Source organism: Chrysochloris asiatica, unplaced genomic scaffold (genome assembly GCF_000296735.1).
Source record: "Chrysochloris asiatica unplaced genomic scaffold, ChrAsi1.0 scaffold00424, whole genome shotgun sequence".
NCBI lineage: Eukaryota > Metazoa > Chordata > Mammalia > Afrosoricida > Chrysochloridae > Chrysochloris > Chrysochloris asiatica.
The window spans coordinates 382,735-390,857 of NW_006408942.1; the positions used below are offsets into that span (position 1 = coordinate 382,735).

General features: G+C 52.6%; 1 protein-coding gene across 1 annotated transcript in view; it reads left to right on the forward strand.

Annotated features, from left to right (window-relative positions):
• SLC12A7 (solute carrier family 12 (potassium/chloride transporter), member 7) overlaps window positions 1-8,123 on the forward strand; it is a 58,961-nt gene that overhangs the window by 48,794 nt on the left and 2,044 nt on the right. The gene's annotated exons all lie outside the window — the stretch shown is intronic.

The window sequence follows — 8,123 nt, forward strand, 5'->3', positions numbered from 1 at the left end:
AGAAGAATTGGTGCATTTGAGTTATGGTGTTGGAGGAGAATATTGAAAGTACCATTGTGGACTTCTAAATAGATCTGTGTTGGGTGAAGTGCAGCCAGAGTGCTCCTTTGGAAGCCAGGATGACCAGGCTTAGTTTTTCATATTTTGGACATACTATCTGGAGGGACCAGTTGCTGGAGAAGGATCTCATGTTTGGTAAGGTGAAGGGTCAGAGAAAAAGAGGAAGACCCCCAGCAAGATAGATTGGCCAAGTGGCAGCATCAGTGGGCTCAAGTGTAGAAACGATTGTGAGGTTGGCCCGGGACCGGGCAGTGTTTTGTTCTGTTGTGTATAGGATCACTATGAGTTGGAACTGATTCGATAGCACCGAACAACAACAACATGGGCAAAATATTGAATAAAATGCAAAAAGCGTCAAAAAAAGGAAGGTGTACTCAGAATCACTATAGCAAAAAAAAAAAAAAAAATCAATGTTCAACTGTTTCAAGAGGTAGCATATGATGAAGAGCCAGTGGTAGTGAAGATGAAGTCCAAGCTGCACTGAAGGCACTGGGGATCACAAAGGCCCCAGGAACCGACAGAAAACAAATAGATATCTTTTCAGCTGACTGTGGCACTGAAGGCACTCACTCATCTATGCCAACCAATTTCGAAGACAGCTACCTAGCCAAGTGATCAGAAGACATCCATATTTGTGCCCATTCCAACGGGAGTTGACTCAGTGGAATGTGGAAACCATCAAACAATATCATAAATATCCTATATAAGTAAAATTGTGCTGAAGGTAATTTAAAAACCGCTGTAGCAGAACATTGACAGACAGCTGTCAGAAATTCACACTGGATTCAGAAATGGATGTGGAGCTAGGGATAGCAATGCTGACGTCGGATGTATCTTAGTTGAAAGTAACGAATACCAGAAAGATGGTTATTTGTGATTTACTGACTATGCAAAGACTTTCGACTGTGTGGATCATGACAAGCTACAGATAGAATGGGTATTCCAGAACACTTACTTGTGCTCTTGAGGAACCTGTACATAGACCATAGACCAAGAGGCAGTGGTTCAAACAGAACAAGGGGACACTGAGGAGTTGAAAATTAGGTGTGTGCCAGGATTGTATTCTTTACCATGTTTTATTCAGTCTGTATACTGAGCAAATAGATTTTAAAAAGCTGGGTTATATATGCAGAAGGACATGGCATCAGATTGGAGGAAGACTCATTAACAGCCTGTGATAATACAACCTTGCTTGCTGAAAGCAAAAAGGACATATAATACTGATGAAGATCAAAGACCACGACCTTCAGTATGGGTTGCTCCTAAATGTAAAGAAAACAAATAACTTGACCAATAAATAACATCATGATGAATGGAAAAAAGATTGAAGTTGTCAAAGATTTGAAGTTGTTAAAGACATCATTTTGTTTGAATGCACCATCAACACTCATGGAAGCAGCAATCAAGAAAACAAACACTGTATTGCATTAGGCAAATCTGCTGCACAAGACCTTTTAAAGTGTTTAAGAGGAAAGATGTCAACTTGAGGACTACGGTGCGCCTGACCCAAGCCATGGTATTTTCAATAACTTCATGTACATGAGAAAGTTAGACAATGAATAAGGAAGACCATAGAAGAATTGATGAATTTGAGTTGTGGTGTTGTTGGAGAGGAATACTGCAAGTGCCATGGACTATCAGAATAACCAAATCTATGTTGGAAGAAGTCCAGCCAGATTGCTCCTTAGAAGCCAAGACAGCATCTTGGACATCTTCTCTGATGACCTTGAGGTCAAGTGTTTTGATGGAAGGTCTTAGGTGAGGTTTGCCTGATGTTCTTCTCAGAGTGGTCTTAGTCGCCTGTGATTTCCACAAGGAAACCCCCACACTGGGCGTCTCAGGATTCTCTCACTATGTGGAGGCCAGGTGTCCACCTTCAAGGACAACTTCTTGAGGAAGGAGATTAGGCTGTTCTGGGTTCATGGAAACTGCTCAGTGGCACCCAGGGGACATGCAGAGCTGTCACACTGAAGGGACTGGTCCCTCCTGACGATGACCGGTCCAAAGCACCATGCCCATATCTGGATGGACTTCTAAGCCAGTTTGTTTGTGCTTCGGGCCGTGCATGGCACTTTCTGTGTTCTTCGTTAGCGTGTCTTTCAGGGCATCGCTGCCTCTCTGGGCTTCCGTACTCCTCCCTGTCTTGCTTCCACTTGATCACAGTCAAGCTGTCTTTTTCCTGTCTCTGTGTTTCTTGGCTGTGTAAACCCTTGGCTGTTTCCATGGCTCTGTCAGAGTTTGGTGTTTTGATCTTTCTGATGGGACTTTGGCGCCACCAGCTGGGCCATCTTGCCGATGTCACTTTTTTTCTCGTGAGCTCTCGGACCAGTTTCCCCTTCCTCCTTTTCAAGTTCAGACTGGGCTTCTTCTCCCTCACATGTACACGTTCACACACACACACACACACACACACACACACACCACATTCACACCCACACTGGTGTCCTCTCACAGACTCACTCGTACTTTCTCACTCACACTCCACGTTCACTCACACCCCCTCCTTCTCTCTCCAGGTGGGTGGCCCAGGGGCTGAGCGTTCTCAAATCTACCCGGGGTAGACGGTGACTGTAACAGTGACGTGTGCTCTGAAACTTTCTAGGTTGAAAATGACATTTCCGCCTTCACCTATGAGAAGACGCTGGTGATGGAGCAGAGATCCCAGATGCTGAAGCAGATGCAGCTGTCCAAGAATGAGCGGGAACGAGAGGTGAGTCAGTGTGCCTGCCGCCCACAGCCAGGAACGTCCCTGTCGCTGGACTGGCCTGGCTCAGAGCGGGCACCATCTGCAGCACCCCCACCTCGGTGAACACGGCCTTGCTTGCTATCACCTCCTACTGATCCACTGTGGTGGGGGTGGGGGTGTGAAGTGCCGTTGAGTTGGATCCAACCCATAGCGACCCTGTATAGGGTTTTCGAGGAGCAGCTGGTGAGCTTGAACCACCGACCTTGCAGATCAAACGGACTTTGCAGTCTGGTGCATTAAGCCACACCAGGACTCCGCTAGTCCGCTGTAGGGATCCGTGACCCTGTCCCCCTCTGTAGTGCCCCTGATCACTGTCCACACAGCACGCACCCCCATCCCGACAGGGGCCCTTCACTGCTATGTGAGTGAGCATATGAATGGAAGAGTAGAGAGTATACAGGCTGACAGATGAGGGGGTGGGTGGGTGACCTGAGTCAGGACAGCTAATGAGGGTGGGAGGTGGTCATAGAGGTCAATGCCCCTGGAGCACAGAGACCTTGGGGGCGTGACCTTCCAGGTACATCCAGTAGGCGAGTCCTTTGTGAGTGCAGAGCAGCAGGAAAGACAACGCCCCCCTCTTGCCCTCTGTGACCTGTTAGAGAGAAATATGGCGTGTTAAGTCTGGGAGTGCTACCCACATTAACCCCTTTCTGCCATCCACTTCCCCCCAGGCCCAGCTCATTCATGACCGGAACACGGCGTCCCACTCTGCCGTGGCCGCCAAGATGCAAGCCCCAGCCACTTCGGACAGGGTGCAGATGACCTGGACCAAGGAGAAGCTGATCTCCGAGAAGCACAAGGTCAAGGACACCAACATGGCGGGTTTCAAGGACATCTTCAGCCTGAAGCCGTGAGTGCCCATGGGGTCCCCCCCACCCCACCTCACCCCACCCCAACAGGAGCCCCGGGGCAGCCTCTATGGTCAGACCACACCCAGGTGGTTCCTTGTGCTGTTGGTGGGTGTCCAGCAGCTGATAGGCATCTGTAAGTGGGTGGAGGGCCCCATGGCTGACCCCTCAGTCACTCTGCTAACCTGGCACAGTGGCACCCAGGCCCCTGAGACCACCAAAGATTCTGCAGGACCACGTGGATGAGACTGCTGGGTCCCTTGCAGACATCCAGCACAGCCCCCTCTGGTCATAGTGAGATCCAGTGGAGGGCCAGCAGGGGCAAAGGGCAGGGTGCTGGACAGGCGGAGAGGAGTGGAGGGCCCAGCAGCCAGGTCACGGTACAGGGTGGGCGGAGAGGAGGGGAGTGCCCAGCAGCCAGGTCACAGTACAGGGTGGGCCGAGAGGAGGGGAGAGCCCAGCAGCCGGCTCACAGGGCAGGGTGGGCTGAGAGGGGCGATGGGGCTGGTGTGCTCCTGAGTAACTGTCTCTGTTCTTCTTCCCTCCGCGGAGTGAATGGGGAAACCTGTAAGTCACTGGCTCTCTTGCACACCTGTCTTCCGTCTCGTCTCCCGCCTGTTCCCGCATGCTTGCTGTGACTGTGTGCTCGTGTTTGCGTGTCTGCGCGCTGGCGGAACGCCCGCCGCTGTTCTGCCATGTTGCTGTTCTGTGGCCCCCGCCAGTGTGCACGGAACACTCTGGAATCCATCCTCGAATTAAGTTTCGGGACTGGGGCCAGGCGTGCCAGCCTGGTGGGGGCTCTGTGCTTCCGTGCGAGCCTGCTGCCATCTGTCACACCCCGTAGAACACAAATGTTTGGGTCTTGGGTGGTGCAACCCCTGATCACTTGGGACCTGGGGACTGATGGTGCTGTACCCACGTAAGCGGGGCCTGTGGGTACTGGGCTTCCTCAGGCCCGGGGGGATGAGGGACAGGGAGAGGCAAGGATTCCTGTGGTCAGGTGGGATGCCTTGTGTCTGAGCGCCCTATGCAGGGGTCATGTGGTCAGTCGGATCACGGTGTTGGGTCTGAACAGGGACGAAGGAACGTCCTGGGGGGTATCCCTCTGCCTGGCTCCCCCCTGCCCTGCCCCACTGCCGCCTGTGCTCTGGGGTGCTGCCCAGAGCCGAGTGGCCCTCTGGTCCGACAGATAAATGAGTCTTCCTCTGAGCCCCCAGCCTGCCTCGCACACTTTGATAGAACTAGGATTTGGCCTGCTTGTCTCAGCTAGGCCCTGTGCCCGGTTCCCACAGCCGCAGGGACCCAGGCCCCAACCTGCCGTCCTCTCAGACAAACCGGGGGCACTCATTGGATTTATCTGGTTTAAGAGTGGGGCTCATCTGCCTGTTCCTCACCCTCTTGTCCACAGCACCAGTGACCTGACGGTGGTGGGTGACAATGTGTCTGGCTGCTCAGGTGCAGGTCTGGATGGACATGACCCACAGTGTGGTCATAGTGATTCCAGGTGCTGAGCACCCTGGGCTGGGTCAGACAGTGATGGGTGCAGCCCTTCGGGGCCGCTCTGGCTCTGGATGACATGCAGGGTGGTTAGAGCAAACACAGAGATCAGGACATGGGTGCCCTGAATGTGTGTCTGTGGTGTCGTTGCAACGGAGATACTGGCTGTGTTTATCAGAGTGAGCACGGGACCCGGGTGACACGTCCCTTTCTCCCCCCAACCCCCAGGAACCAGTCCAACGTTAGGCGGATGCACACGGCTGTGAAGCTGAATGGTGTCGTCCTCAATAAGTCCCAGGATGCCCAGCTGGTGCTGCTGAACATGCCAGGGCCCCCCAAGAACCGGCAGGGGGATGAGAACTGTATCCTTCCAGGGAGGCGCCTGCTCGGGGTTTGGGGAAGGGTGTTGGATTTTAGAGCACAAGGTTGAGTGCCCTCCCCCACTGCCCCCAGACCCCCCATGTCCTGTGAGTGTCCGCTGGCCTTAACTCTCTACAGACATGGAGTTCCTGGAGGTCCTCACCGAGGGCCTGAACCGGGTCCTTCTGGTCCGCGGCGGCGGCCGGGAGGTCATCACCATCTACTCGTAATGCGTGGGCCCGCGGGACAAGGCCAGTGACCTCCCACCTCCACGCGGCTTCTGTCAAAGCGCTTCCTGTGCTCTGCGCTCCACGTCGGGGGTGGGGTGGGGTGGGGTGGCTTCCCAAGGTCCTCTGACCTGAAAGCCCTCGGGCTGGCTGTGTGCTCAGGGTGCCTTCTCCAGCACTCTGGACAGGTCGTCTGGACGCCCCTGACTTCTGTCCACGATGACAGCGTGCTGTCCACCACGGAAGGACGTCCCCTGCGCTCAGGAGCAGCACTCCTAGGGGCTCCCTGCCCGGGGCGCGGGGGGGGCGCTTTTCTGCTGGAAACCAGCGAGGCCACCCGGGGTTCATGGGGTATCTGCACAGGGACACAGTGGGCGGCAGCCATCCCACCCCACGTGCAGCCTGGGACTCCGGTGGGATGCAGTGTGCATCTCGCCGGCCACCGTCCCGCCGCAGAGTGGACCCTGCCCTCCCCCTTTCTGTGTGGCTTATTTATTTATTTCAACCCCCGCAGAGAGCTGTCGTGGCAGGGGCTGCCTAGGGGTTCAAACGCTCCTGCGCTTCCTGTGCCGCCTGCGCTTCCTGTGCGTCAGGCTGGGCCGCACTGCGGGCACGTCAGGGGGCAGGGGTGAGGAAAGCAGCGCCTGGGCCGGGCCTCAGACCCTCGGGGGGGGGGCGTTAGCACTGTTCACATGAGATTGATTAGCTGTCTTACACATGGCTCTGCACTGCTTGGCAGGTCTTGGAACCTGCAACCACTGGGACCCTCTCCAAGTGGTAAACCCACCAGTGACCTCAGCCGCTCAAGGTTGGGTACACGCTTTCTTTTATAGGTTCCTTGTCTTTGTATGATTTTGTTAGTGGATGAATAAAATTGTATGAAATCTGTGTATGTTGGCGAATACGGTGTGTCTCATTCAACATAAAAATCGATGAATTAGAAAAACACAGCCATCCTCCATCTGAGGAGTGTGATCAGCCAAGGCAAGCCCCGATTTCGACCCCTAGCAACCCTGTATAGGGTTTCCGAGGAGCCACTGGTGAGCTTGAACCGCCAACCTGGCGATTCAAACGACTGCAGTCTGGTGCATTAACCCACAGCGCCACACCAAGACCAGTAAAAACATCCAAAGAAAACCACTTAACCTAATCGACAAAGGTCTGTCCTAACAGAAATAGCACAAGAGGGGGCCTTTAAAGAACAAGAAATTCTTTTCTCACAGTTCCGGAGGCCGGAAGTTCAAGTTGGTCCCAATGGGTCAATTCCAGTCTTGGTAGCCTGTGTGGTCCTTGGGGTCCAGGAATGGGCCACATGGAGCCTAATTCAAGCGATTACGGTTAGGATCCATGCCGTACTAGCACACTGTATTAATCTAGGTACACCAAAGCCTTATTTCCAAATGGGCACATCCACATGTACAAGGGTTAGGATTACAACTTGTGTTTTTTGAGGGGGCCACAATACAATCCGTAACACCCCATGTTTCCAGACTACAGTATAATCACCCTTGTTGAAAGTGAAGAGGATTTGAAATACTGGTGAAGATCAAAGACCACAGCCTTCAGTATGGGCTGCACCTCAAGTAAAGAAAAAAAAGTCCTTAGCACTGGACCAATAAATAACAAGATAAATGGAGAAAACATTGAAGTTGTCAAAGACTTCATTTTCCTTGGATTCACCAAAAATACTCATGGAAGCAGCAGTCAAAAACTCAAATGATACATTGCATTAGGCAAATCTGCTCCTCAGACCTTTAAGAGCAAAGATGTCAGTTTGAGGACTAACATGCTCCTGCCACAAGCCATGGTACTTTCAATCACCTACACCATACCAATGGAAGAAAGGACAAATGCCAACAAGTCCATCTCAACAGACAGCTAAAACATTTGAGTGACACCTTTTCTTGGTAACGACCCAAGTTAGGTAAGGAGCTCCGGTATGTGGGTGTGAGTTGGGTGGCTAACATGATCAACAGTTGGAAGCTATCATCCATTCTGCAGGAGAAACATGAGGCTTCTTATAAAGATTTACAGCTTTGGAAACCCTCTGCAGGGTGGCGATGAGTCAGAACCGACTCCACAGCACACCACAAGTAACATCTGTCAGTTGGTTGTATCCTGGTGGCTTGCATGTTGCTGTGAAGCTCGAAGCTATACCACTGGTGTGTCAGGCACTACCCATGTTGGTGGGTCTTCACGGTGGACAGCTTTCAGGACTACAGAAGCAAACGCTGCCCGGACCTCGGCCATCTTCACAATTGTTATGTTGGGGTCTTTGTTACTGCGCTGTGTCAGCTCATCTTGGTGGGGAGTCTTCCTCTTCTTGCCCGTCCTCCACTTTACCAAATATGATGTCCTTCGGGGACTCATCCTTCCAGATAGCAC